The 13,218-nt window shown below is 35.1% G+C and overlaps 1 protein-coding gene across 2 annotated transcripts in view; it reads left to right on the forward strand.

Moving 5' to 3' along the window:
- Nucleotides 1-13,218, forward strand: part of Spock3 (SPARC (osteonectin), cwcv and kazal like domains proteoglycan 3) — a 243,269-nt gene that overhangs the window by 14,584 nt on the left and 215,467 nt on the right. The window lies entirely within an intron of this gene.

Raw genomic sequence — 13,218 nt, forward strand, 5'->3', positions numbered from 1 at the left:
AATTGAATTTAGTGATATTGAACTTGCCCATTTTGTATTTTGTGTTCACATAAAAATTGCTCATAGGATATACTCTGTGATAAAAATCATAATACATCTTATGGTTAATTGGAAATTTTTGTGTTGAATGATTCAAATGATTGGTAACTTTTTGATGCTTATCCCAAGGTAGAGTTCATTTAGTGAGAACCAAAGTAGGAAAATGACAAAAACACATTCCTAAGTACGATAAGTGATTATATGTTTTTTTCCAAAGATAGAAATCTGGTAAGTCCCTTAATCATAAATCACTACTATTTTTGCATTATTAGGCTATGTTGTGACTTTATAAATATTTTCATAGGGTAAGGTAGGCAGGATACATTGAAATATGAGCTTGTTAATTGCCTTGGCTGTGGGAATTAGCATCTGCTGAAGAACCAGTTTTAGAAGATGGTGGAAATATTTATAGGCTTTTCATGACATACAGTATAGTATGAAATTATAGGAAAGTTCCTAGACTCCCCAGTTAGGCTGGTAAAGGTGCCCTTGGCAACAACATCTGATATTCTCTTCAAATATCCCTGAGGCAGTCAGCTTCATCTAAAATGAACATTCCCTGGGGCAAAATTTCTCTAGTACACTGTATCAACAGCATTAACCTAGTATTACCTGAGAAATATTTCTTTGACATAAAATGTAATTTCTTGCTGCTGAGATGTTATACACGTTGTAGTTTTAAAGAACTATTGTACTTACTGAAGCTGAATTAAAGGCATACGTCATACTGAACACTCAAGAAGGGCTAGTTTGGATGCTATAGAGTTCAACAGCAACCCCTTGCACACTAAGATTTTATTTTCTTTACGTATATGAATGCTTTGTGCAACCTTATCACTGGGATTTTTTATTCATTAAGCATGCTAACTGCTTCCAGACATAATGGTCATTTAAATAAAGTATTTTGGAATGGAGAATTTTTCTCTCTTAGTCTACATATTTTTCTAAGTAAAAGTTTGTTAATACATAACTTAACCAGAGAAGAAATCAGTAGTTAAAATGGAAGAAGAAATCCCCGGTCATTTCTGAGGGAAAAAATGCCTGTCACCAGATATGTTGGAATGCATATTGTGCACCGAGTTTTTCCTATAATCAAGAACCACAAACGGTTTACAGATCATTGAATGAAGTCTGAAAATCTGATTTCAGAGTGACTTTGCTTGCTCCAAGTAGCAAAAATCCACTTGGCTTTTGCTGCCAAGTGCCTTGCCTTTATTGGTGGAATGAGTGTTCCTTTATTTACATGTACTGTTGGCTCAAATGTTTGGATTCTTGGTGGAGAAAGCTTGGAGTCAGTCCCATTGGTAAGAAAAGCAGGCCTAACGGTTTCCTTTATCAGTATTTCAAACTCTCAAAATGTCATTGGATACCAAGTTATTATCTTCTCAAGGACCCTAATGTTTGAATGTTTTGAGTGCATCGTTCTCTTCCTCATCTGGTCTTCATCCCTGTCTCCTCCTCCCTCACCTCCACATCCTCCTCACCTTTCAAGTGCCAGTTTTTTGGTTACTCATTTTGTTGGACTGTGAGTTGTTTTCCTACAGAATTACGCCATTTGAATTCTACCCCGAACATACCATACTTCAATGACCACATTTGTGTGCGCTTGTGCACAGCCCATATGTATTTATTACTTGTACATTTACAAATTAATTCTAACTTCTACTAATGAAAAAGAACATGTGTCCTTTGTCTCTGACTTACTACTTTTCTTTGCAAATATTGTCACATCATTGTTTTAGATGAATGAGTAAAATTTCATCATGGGTATCTGCCATAATTTCTTGATCCATTCATCCATGGAGGGGTATCTAAGCTGTTTACATACTTCGGTTATGGATTGTATAGCAATGTACATGGTGGTACCGGTGCCTTAGAATATCTTAATTTGTAATGTTTAGGATAAATGCCCATCAGTGTAATTGCTGGACTATAAAGTAGTTCTTATGTTTCATTTTTTGATGAATTTCCAAACTGTTTTCCAGAGTGGTTGAGTAAGTTTATATTCTGACCATAGTGTTATTAGGATTAATTTTCATCCACATCCACTACATCCTCTGTTGATTTTTGTATTCTTGGTGATGATTATTCTTAAGGCATATGAAGAATACAGAATTAGTACTTACTATAAGAGAAATAGGACATGTAGTCATAATTCTTAAAAAATGAATATCTTCATGGTATTGTAAATCCATATAAATTATACCTATGTATACATCACACCATCAATCCAGAATTAAATCTGCTTTTGCATAAATACAGGAAGAAATTCAATATTCACGCAAAATTTTTAAATTCTTTATTGTTGTAAGTAATAGAAGGGTTACCATTATATTCTCCAGATAGAAGGTACGTTTCTTTTTTTTCTTTCATATATTTTTTATTGTAATTAATAGAAGGGTTACATTATATTCACCAGATAGAAGGTGCATTACTTCACAAACATTGATACCCTTCCTCATATCATGGTCCCCATTTCCCTTCCCCTACCCCTCACACAACTTGATTTCCTCCCTTCTCTTTCCTATTTCAAATAACCAATTGAGCATGTATAAAATATATCAGATAACAAGGTTAAATATTGCAACAATATGAGATAACCAAGGGACAGTAAAAGAGATGAGAGATAACACAGTACATTAAGGACAACAGTCGCTCATTATAAGGCTTTTGTTTCCTTATCCTGGAGGTCCTTACATTTAGTGTCCTTCCATTTAGTGTTGTACTATTTGGCCTAATGTCTCTAGATTTTGTTCTATTGTAAATCTGTGCTAGGAGAGCCCAAGGTTTCTATTGATTATGACAAATGAGGGAGACTATTGAGCCTATGTTCCTTTGAGTCTGGCTTACTTCACTTAATATGATTTTTTCTAAGTCTTTCCATTTCCTTACAAATGGGGAGATGTCGTTGTTTCTGACAGCAGCATAGAATTCCATTGTGTATATATACCACATCTTGTTGATTCACTCACCAACTGAGGGACATCTGGGTTGGTTCTATATCTTTGCTATGGTAAATAGTGCTTCAATGAAAACCGTTGTGCTAGTGGATTTAGTATGTCCTTGTTTCTAGTGGAATTGCTGGGTCATAGGGGAGATCTATATTCAGTCTTTTAAGGAACCACCATACTGCTTTCCATAGTGGTTGAACGAGTTTGCACTCCCACCAACAGTGTAGTAGTGATCCCTCCTGGCCACATCCCCTCCAGCATCTGTTGTTATTAGATTTCTTGATCCTGGCCATTCTAAGTGGGGTGAGGTGAAATCTTAGAGTTGTTTTGATTTGCATTTTTTTATGACAAGAGATGTCGAGCATTTCTTCCTGCGTCTATAGGCCATTTTTATTTCTTCTTTAGAGAAGTCACTCTTTAAGTCTTTGACCCATTTTTTAATAGGATGGTTGTTTCTTTGGAGATGAGTTTTTGAGTGATTCAATTTTTTGAGCTGTTGATATAATTTAGATATGAGGTCTTTGTCTGTTGTATGGTTGGTGAAGATCTTCTCCCACTCTGTAGGCTTTCTATTAATTTGCTAGCAATGTCCTTTGCCATACAGAAGCTCTGCAGTTTAGTGCAGTCCGACTTAGCCAGCCTTTCTCTGATTTGTAGTGTTTCTTGGTCCTTATTAAGAAAGTTTCAACCTGTGCCAAGGAGACCTAGAGTATCTCCAATTCCATCTTGTAAAGCTACGTTTTCAGTGTATCGGTTTTTACTTGGAGGTCTTTGATTTATTTGGAGTTAGTTAATCCTAGTGCAGGGTGACAAAGAAGGATCTAACTTTAATTTACTGCAGGTGCTTAACCAGTTCTGCCAGCAACATTCGTTAAAGAGGCCGTCTTTCTTCCATTCTATTTTTTTGGCTCCCTTATCAAAGATTAGGTGACCATAGGTTTGTGGGTTAATGTCTGTGTCCTCAGTTCTATTCCATTGGTCTTCAGGCCTGTTCTTGTGCCAGTACCAAGCTGTTTTGGTCACTATAGCTCTATAATAGAGTCTAAAGTTTGGTATTGAAATTCCTCCTGAGCTGTTCTTTCTGCTAAGAAGTGTTTTTGCTATTTGGGGTCTTTTATTATTCCATATGAAGTTTTAGATTGCTTTAGAAGATACATTTCTTAACAATTATTGCTACCCCTTCTCATGTTTTGTCCCCATTTCCCTCTCCCACCTCCTCTTCCATTTTGTTCATGCAAATTTTTAAAAGCAGTCTGTAACTGCTCCTTTTTCTTTTAATTCAACAAGCCAAATTTTAGTACCGTGCATTTTAACCAGTCACCTCTTCCATCGTGAACTTTATGCTAAGGTTAAAGCAAAACATTATTAGTGGCTGACTATATTTTGAGTGTTTACAGGATAGGAATAGAATAGTTTTCCTAGCAAAGAACTGAGTCCTTCTCTTCCCAATCCTGGTCCAAGCAACTTTGTCATTTACTTTGTCATCTCTGAACATAGAATGATACCAGGCCAGCTATGGAAAAACTAAAGGATGTGCACATTTTCATACTTGCTCCTAAGGAGAGCATTAAATCACTGCAGATGCACCTCCAAAAGATGCTGAGATGGAGACTGTCTGCCAATACCTTCATTGTAAGCAGAAGATGTGACTTCATCAAACAATATTCTTAGATGGTTCTTAAAGCCATTTGAGCTGAAGCCATTTAATTTGTATTGTACTTTGTCATGTGTCTTGAAAAAAATAATTTGGCCTTTTCGATAGTTCTTGTGACCCAAAGTACATTTCTAGTATCATTATATAAGCATTTAAAAATGATTTTTATCAATTTTGAAATCATACTAAATGAATTTAGAATAAAATGGTATTTCTGGAATATACTGTGATCTTGGAGGAAAAGAAATATGACCATTTTGATACTGATTTTCTTCAAATGGTTTTTACTTATAAGGTGACCTTCTTGCACTTATAGAGAAATAGAACAAAAAAGTGTGAGTTCAACTCATGAAAATTTTTCTCAATACAGATATTCAGTGACAGTATGTAGATATAGGAATAAATCCTTTTAAAGGCAGATAGATAAAGCAGGAGTAGTAGTAAAAATTTCAGTGTTTTTGTCCCAGAACCAGGAAAACATACTTGGAATCATTACATATTGTCTGTTTGTAACTTCTCTGTTATATGCTGTCAGTATCCTTCTGAGAGAAAAAATAAGTGCTCAGAGATTTGCTTATAGATATTTAAGGGTATTTTTTTATCTTAGTTGTTTCATAGCAGCTCAACAATATGATAAACTGGGATACAACTATATTTTGAATTTACGCTTTATCAACTTATCTGCATAGTTTAGCATGAGGAAATAGTTTTTAAGATTGATTTCAAGTGTACAGTTTTGTGTTATCAGAAATGAGAAGTAACCATTCTAAATAATGTTCAGGTCTTATAACATTAAAAAGGCATTCTTGAAACTGAAATGGATTTTTAAGTGATATGTAGAATTTATTTATAGAGAAAAATGCTTTTTGTTTTTCATTTCCCTCCACAAAAAAACTCTCAATAAAGCAATAGGAAAATAAGAACAACCATAATTTCACATAAAGAAAGATAAACCAATTCAGGTGCTGGTGACACAGGTGTAATGTTTACTTCTCAGGTGACTAAGAGCCAGTCTGGGTAGGAAAGTCTGTGGAACTCAGATCCAATTAACCAGCAAAAATCTAGAAGCAGAAGTGTAGATCAAGTGGTCAAGTAAGAGCTCAAAACTTTGAGTTAAATACCCATTAATATGTCTCTGCCTCTGTTTCATCTCTGTCTCTCTGTGTGTCTTCTGTCTGTCTGTCTCTGTCTCTGTCTCTCTCTGTCTTTCTCTCACACACATATACCTTAATTTAATGGAAAGATGATTTTACTAAATATTCAAGTTGTCTATTAAGACATAAGTAGGGTGTAACTTAGCAGTAGAATTTGTGCTTATGAAATCTATTCATATTTGGTTCTCAAGAAACATCCACCCAAACATCAAAAATGGTCTTTAGTCAAAGAGTAGATGATTTGCATGATCTTTAGATAAAGATGGTTTTAATTTAGCCAACCTTTGTAGGAAAAAGACTTCTCATTTTTCAGTTTTCTATTTCAGCCACGAAAACATCAAAAGTACAGTATTTTTGTTTGAGAGGTTATGTAAGGAGCTGGCATGGCTTTTGAACTGCTTGGACTACAAATAAGACTTTATAAAAGAAAAAAGTCTTCTGAAAAGTTTTGGAAAGAGAAATGACATAACATTGGAAAAAAAGTTTTACTGTATGCTGTTTTTAAAGATATGATCAAACAAGAATGAATGTGTTATTCAGAGATTCTTAGATTCCATTATTCAGAAATATCTAGAGGTAGAAGTACCTGTTTCTGAAAGTTCTCTTTAAAAGAGAAAAAAACTCTGTGTTTTTAACATCTTCAGAAAATCAAAGTCTGATGTTATTGATCTGATTGACTGCAGGGATGAATTCATTCAACCAAAGTCAAGTCAGAAAAAAAATGCTGTAATGTAAAGAAACAGCAAAGGAACTGTATTTCAGATTATAAATAAAATAGAGATGTCATTTATTCAGTTCAATAAATGGCAACCTTGATGTTAAAGAATGGGAGTATGCACATAAATGCTGTAAATAGTGACTGTTATAGAGAATGAGTATTTATAATTGTGAGTCCTGATGTAGCCTTTTACTTGTAATAGATCTTTACTTTTTTTTAGTGTCATTATCTTGAAATAGTTGTACAAAGGAGTTGCCATTTAACAAGCAGTCTGTGATACAATATATCATGATCAGTGTCATCTCTTTTATATTCACACATGTTCTTCCCTTACCCACTTTTTCTCTCACTGTTCATAATTTTGTAAGGTATATGCTGAATTCTTTTTTTCAATTTCAGTTTTATTGGAAAGGTGATATAGAGGGCTTACAGTTACATAAGCGATGTAATAAGTATATTTCTTTTTTTATTGCTTATTTTTTTATTGTAATTAGTAAAAGGGTTACATGATATTTGCCAGATAGAAGGTGCATTAATTCACATACATTGATACCCTTTCACATGTCTTGGTACCCGTTTCCCTCCCCCCCCACATCCCCCACCCGTCTTGGTTTTCCCCCCTTCCCTATCAGTTTGGCCTAGTGGTTAAAGTGCTTGCCTAGCATGCACGAAGACCCGGGTTCGATTCCTTGGTACCACATATATAGAAAAAAGCTGGAAGTGGTGCTGAGGCTCAAGTGGTAGAGCTCTAGCCTTGAGAAAGTCCAAGGACAGTGCTCAGGCCCTGAGCTCAAGCCCAGGACTGGCAAAAAAAAAAAAAAAAAAAGATAAGTATATTTCTTTTTGAACACTGTCACCCTCTACCTCATTTTCTCCAACTTTTTTCCCTCCTGACCACCTCCTCCAGCAAGTTGTAAAGTTCACTCCAATATAATATCTATGGAATATAATTGTTGAGTCAGTTCATACTTTGTCCTACCTTTTCTGTGATTTCCTTTCCTCTCCCTAAATCAGATAAATTGATATACAGGAAAAATTGTATCGAAATAAAAAAAAAAAAACAATGACAAAAAGGAATAAACCAAAGGTGTGTGTGTGCGGGGGGGGGAGGGGAGAGAATGAAGAACTGCAAATGATGTAGTAGAAAATGTCTTGTTTCCATTTCTTGGAGTTCATTTCGATAAGCACAAAGTTATTGAGCCACTGTGATCTTCTCTTAAGAATATCCTCCTTTAGCAGGGCTCCACGGCTCACACCTGTAATCCTAGTTACTCAGGAGGCTGGGATGGAAAGATCAAAGTTCAAAGCCAGCCCGGACACAAAAGGACCTGAGACTCATCTCCAATTAACCTGTAGAAAACAGGAAGTGGGGCTTGGCTCAAGGGTAGGGTGGTAGCCTTGAGCTGAAGAGCTCAGGGACAGCGCCCAGGCTGAGTTCAAGCCCCATGACCCCCCCCCCACACACACACAAAAAGAAAGAACGAATGAATGAAAGAGAGAATATCCTCCTTTGTTGTTACTGTGCAAATGCTTATGAGTGCTGTTTAATTAACCATGACTAAGTGCAACTATTTGTCTTTTAGTGTCTGTGCTTCCATCAGAAAGAATGACATTACCCCATTCATAAAGCAATGGAAAGGTTTAGAAAAAATTATAGTACATAAAGTAAGCCAGGCCCAAAGAAACATAGACTGCATGGTTTTCTCATTTGTAATAACTAGAATATGTCTATACTGAATTGTAGATTGTTTTCTCCCCTTCACTCCTCTCCTCTTTATTCATCTACACTTTTCCTTTGTCCCTAACCTAACTCTTACGACTATCTGCTTCTGGGTGTCTGACTTAGGCAAGTTAACTTGTGTCCATATTTTCTGATTCTATATAAAGAAAATATTGCTCCCACTTTATAGAGGAGGAATATGTACAGCTCCATATGAGTTTCATACTTTACATTGCTTTTTCTTAAATACACGGTATGTATAAAACCATCATCATTTCTATCATTGCTATTAGAGAAGTGCTATGAGGAATATTATTACAGAACTTACCTCTACTACAACAAGCAACTGTCATCATTACCATCCTCATTCTCATTTTGCTCAAGGCTAGTGCTCTGCCACTTGATCACAGCATAACTTCCGGCTTTTTTCTGTATGTGTAGTACTGAGGAATCAAACCCAGGGCTTCATGCACGCTAGCAAACGTTCTATCACTAGGCCACATTCTCAACCTTGTCATTATTGTTACTTGTAACTTAAATTGAATCTTAACAATTCATTTTATGATGACTAATGCAAATTTAATTAGGTCTGTGGAAAGTATGAAAGATTGGCGCTTTCAATAAATTAGAAGTATCTACTCAATAACTGAAAAAAGTACAAGAACATGGAGACTAGAACAAACAGAAGAGGTTAATAGAACATTTTGTTAACTATTTGCTCTAGAAATAGGCCCATTACATTTGTGAGAGCCTAGCTATCTGTCCTGTAAAAGAAGAACATGTATTCCTTCAGAATATAGGGGTTATTTTTCTTTTGGCCAGAATCAATTCACTATGTGTTATGAAAATAACACCGTGAAAAAAACAATCAATGGTTAAAGCATACTTCAAAATTAAACCTTCTTCCACCATCATGTTTAAATCCCCCTTTGTCAAATGCAAAGCAGTTTTTTTTAATATTTTTATTGTAATTAATAAAAGGGTTACATGATATTTGCCAGATAGAAGGTGCATTAATTCACATACATTGATACCCTTTCACCTGTCTTGGTACCCATTACCCTACCCCCCCCCCCCCCCCCCCCGTCTTGGTTTTCCCTCCTTCCCTATCAAATTTCAAATAACCAAATACAAATAAATTCAATATATCAGATAACAAAGTGAGATACTGTAATAATATGAGATACCCAAGGGACAGCAAAGGAGATGAGAGATAACATAGTACATTAAGGACAACAATCACTCATTATATGGCTTTTGTGAAAAGTGATAGCAGACAAGTGTAAAGTGTAGGCTATTGTAGGCCTGAGCTTTGTCTCTGAGCTCTACAGGTCAAGGCTAACACCCTACCCTTAAGCCAAGCCCCACTTCCCATTTTCTAGAGGTTAACTGGAGATAAGATTCTCAAGTGCCTTTGTGCCCAGGCTGGCTTTGAGCCTTGATCCTCAGATTTCAGCCTCCTGAGTAGCTAGGATTACATGTGGACTGGCTTTGAACCTTGATCCTCAGATCTCAGCCTCCTGAGTAGCTAGGATTACAGGCATGAGCTACTGCACCCAGCTAATATTTATATCCTTAATGACAAACCAAATAAAAGTAGAATGGCTCTCTTTGTTGTGAAAATTAATTTTTATTTTATAATTTCAAAATGAGTGAACTAAAACTTATTCAGCTTATTGAAATAGATGTATATTAGTGATTTCTTAAAATATATAATAAATACAGTAGATATGAAACATTCAAATATATTTTTAATGGATCTATATGTGATGAATGAGAAAATCAGCATGGTTTTGCTTTATTGTCACTGCTGATTAAAACACTTAAAAGTTTACATTTAAAAATTATGTGCAGTTATGGTGAATTCAGCCCAAATACATGATATGTTGCATAGAAATTGAAAATCATTTCAATTAAAAGTTTTCTGTATTAGAAATCATTATATTTTTGCATTAATAAATACTTCTAAGATACATTTATAATACTATAGTTTTGAGATTGTTGACACCTAAATCTCAGTTCTCTCATTAATCAAAGTAATAATAGTTTACTCTCAAAGATGGTACAAATATGTGATATATGACATCATAAGTTATATATGATATACGATATGATAAATCACAGTTCAAATCTAAGTAATAAGTCAAGAAACATTTTAAGACTTTTTCATCTGTAGCTTCTTCTAGGACCTTATTTCAAGGAAATAAAAACAACTTGAGCACAAAATCCACACAGTGTTTTTAAATTGACAGCTGACTCTCAGGTTATTAAATTTGGATATATTTTTATATATCTTATGCTAAAAATCAGACAGAAAGCCAGATGCCATGGCTCACACCTGGAATCCTAGCTAATCAGGAGGCTGAGAACTGAGGATCAAGGTTCAAAGCCAGCCTGGGCACAAAGGGACCTGAGAATTTTATCTCCAATTAACCTCTAGAAAATGGGAAGTGGGGCTTGACTTAAGGGTAGGGTGGTAGCCTTGAGCTGAAGAGCTCACAGATAGCACCCAGGGTGAGTTCAAGCACCATGTCCTACAAAAAACAAAAACACCCCCCCCCCCCAAAAAAAAACATAACAGAAGTCAAGCACAGAAAAAAGGTATTGTGACTCAACAATAATACATGGTATCTGTTAAGAGAAATGCATGAGTCTTGAGACTGAGTTTTATTATGTTTGGTTAATAAGTGATATGAATCAAATCTTGTATGAGGGAAATGGCAGCATGACAAATTCACTCTGAGAAATTCATCAATAAGTCAGGTGCTAGTGTCTCAGTAATATTAGCTAATTGTGAGGCTGACATCTGAAGGATCACAGTTTGAGACCAGCCTGAGCAGAAAAGCTCATGAGTCTGCTTTTCAGTCATTAGCTGTGAGTAGTTGTGCATGTCTATAATCCCAATCTACTTGAGAGGTTAAGGTTACCAGAAGGATATCAAGTGTGCCCAAGCAGAGAAGTCACAAAGATGACATCTCCATTAAAAAAGAAGGAAAACAAACAAAAAAAAGAACCTAGAATTATTGTGATCTCAGAAGTATTCAGAGGCTTAAAGGTAGGTGGCCTCAGCTCAGGTTTTCTGCTGAGCAGAAATGGGAGACACTGTTCTAAAAATAACCAGGGAAGCTAGTGTTGTGCTAGCCTAGCAGCTCTGAGGACCTGAATTCCTGCTCCATTACCCTCTAACAGAAAGAGAGAGACAGAAAGAAATTTATGAAGAGCAGCACACGTTTTCTTCATTGTCTGTCCACATCTTCAGCAGAATTTTCATTTGTAGTTTTTGTTTTTTTTTTTTTTCCTCCAAGTTCGCTATCCACTTTCTCAGAAAGCCATTTCCCAAGGCCAGGGGGCAGATCCTCACCTTGTCTCTTTTATTTGCAGTCCTTCATCCTCAGGTCAGACAGAGCAAGCTTTCTTGCATTCTCCTGAGCAGGCTGTCCTCGTGTTTCAATGACAAATACCAGGTCACAGTGTTCTGCCTCCCTGTCTTTCAGGAGGACGCGTAGATGCCATTTTTAGAGATTCTACCAGAGAGGATATTTGGGGAAGGCTGTTTGAACAATATTCAAGCTCTACCACAATTAGGTTATGTAACTTGGTGTGTGTGTGTGTGTGTGTATGTGTGTGTGTGCGCGTGAAAAATATAGACAGAAAGTTTACTTACTGAAAGTGTCTGGACGCTGTGTCTATATTGCTTTTTTATCTTGGATTTTTGAATTCTAATGCACAGAGTTTCATTTTGGTTTCTGTATTATCTTGATAGTGTGATTCCTAAATCACCATTAAAAAAGTAGCAATTACATTTAAATACAATTAAATAGGAACCAAAAAGCATGAGATGTCAGTAGAAACTGAAAAAGGAGCGTTAAGCCATTCAATTTGATTTATTTGGCTAGTGATGATATTGTTTTAGTTATGTACACATAAATTATATAAATGTAGTAAAGTTATTTTTCTGAAAAATTGGCATGTACAAAAATATAAAAACATAAAAGTCACAAAGTAATGTGTAAGAAAAAAGAGAGAACATATTTGTATATAATGTTTAAAAACAGAACAATCAGTTAACAGTCCTGCTATGTTTCTTAATATTTCTGAATTCTGATTTTGATCTAAGAATATTTGAATGAACAAATCTCAGCTTCTCTTATATTGCTGACTGAATACAGTGTATTGTGATTGACAATGAGTTGGTAAGACAAGCATTTAAAAAATTGAAGAGAATGAGTTACCAAAATTAACCATTGTTTAATATGGTGTAACATGAACGCTGAAATTCACATGACTCAAACGAATATTGTAGCTGAAAAAAAACCCTGTTATAGCATGTGTATTTTTATGATCCTTGACAATTACTTACAATGATCCTTTCAAAAATTGGATGGTGATGTATGTATTTTCTGAAAAATGTAATGTGTACAGACTATTTTCCTCTCTTTTATTCATTTCTATCTAAATTTATGTCTTTTTATCTACTACTTAAAAAGTATACCCAAAGTATAAAGTGATTCTATATATTCTACTTTAGTTCAAATTGTAATTTCTTTTGAACAGTTATTGCAGATACTTTTGCATAATTTCATGACAGTAACAAAATTGACGGAAATTACATTGACTTAAAAGTCCAAATGGAACTTTGCACCTACGAGTAAAGTTTGATGCATAATGCAGTAATATACTTGACAGGCCACCATGATAGTACAAATAAAGAAAAATTATAAAACAACCTTTATAACCCTGTGACTTAGATAATTATAGTTCTTTTTTGAAGCCAAATATATTAAGTTGACCAAAAGATCAATAAATTCTGGGTCATAAATTTAACAAAGTTCATTACCTTGAACAAAGGTTAAGTAAAAGTTAATTATACCTCATGAGTACATGATCACAATAAATAAAACTTAAAGAAAATCCCGCATAGTACTCATGAATAAATCATATCATTAATTAGCTTTTTCTGGAAATGTCTTTGGGCATACTCT

The sequence above is a fragment of the Megascapheus bottae genome, chromosome 20 (genome assembly GCF_031878675.1).
Source record: "Megascapheus bottae isolate mThoBot1 chromosome 20, mThoBot2.hap1, whole genome shotgun sequence".
NCBI lineage: Eukaryota > Metazoa > Chordata > Mammalia > Rodentia > Geomyidae > Megascapheus > Megascapheus bottae.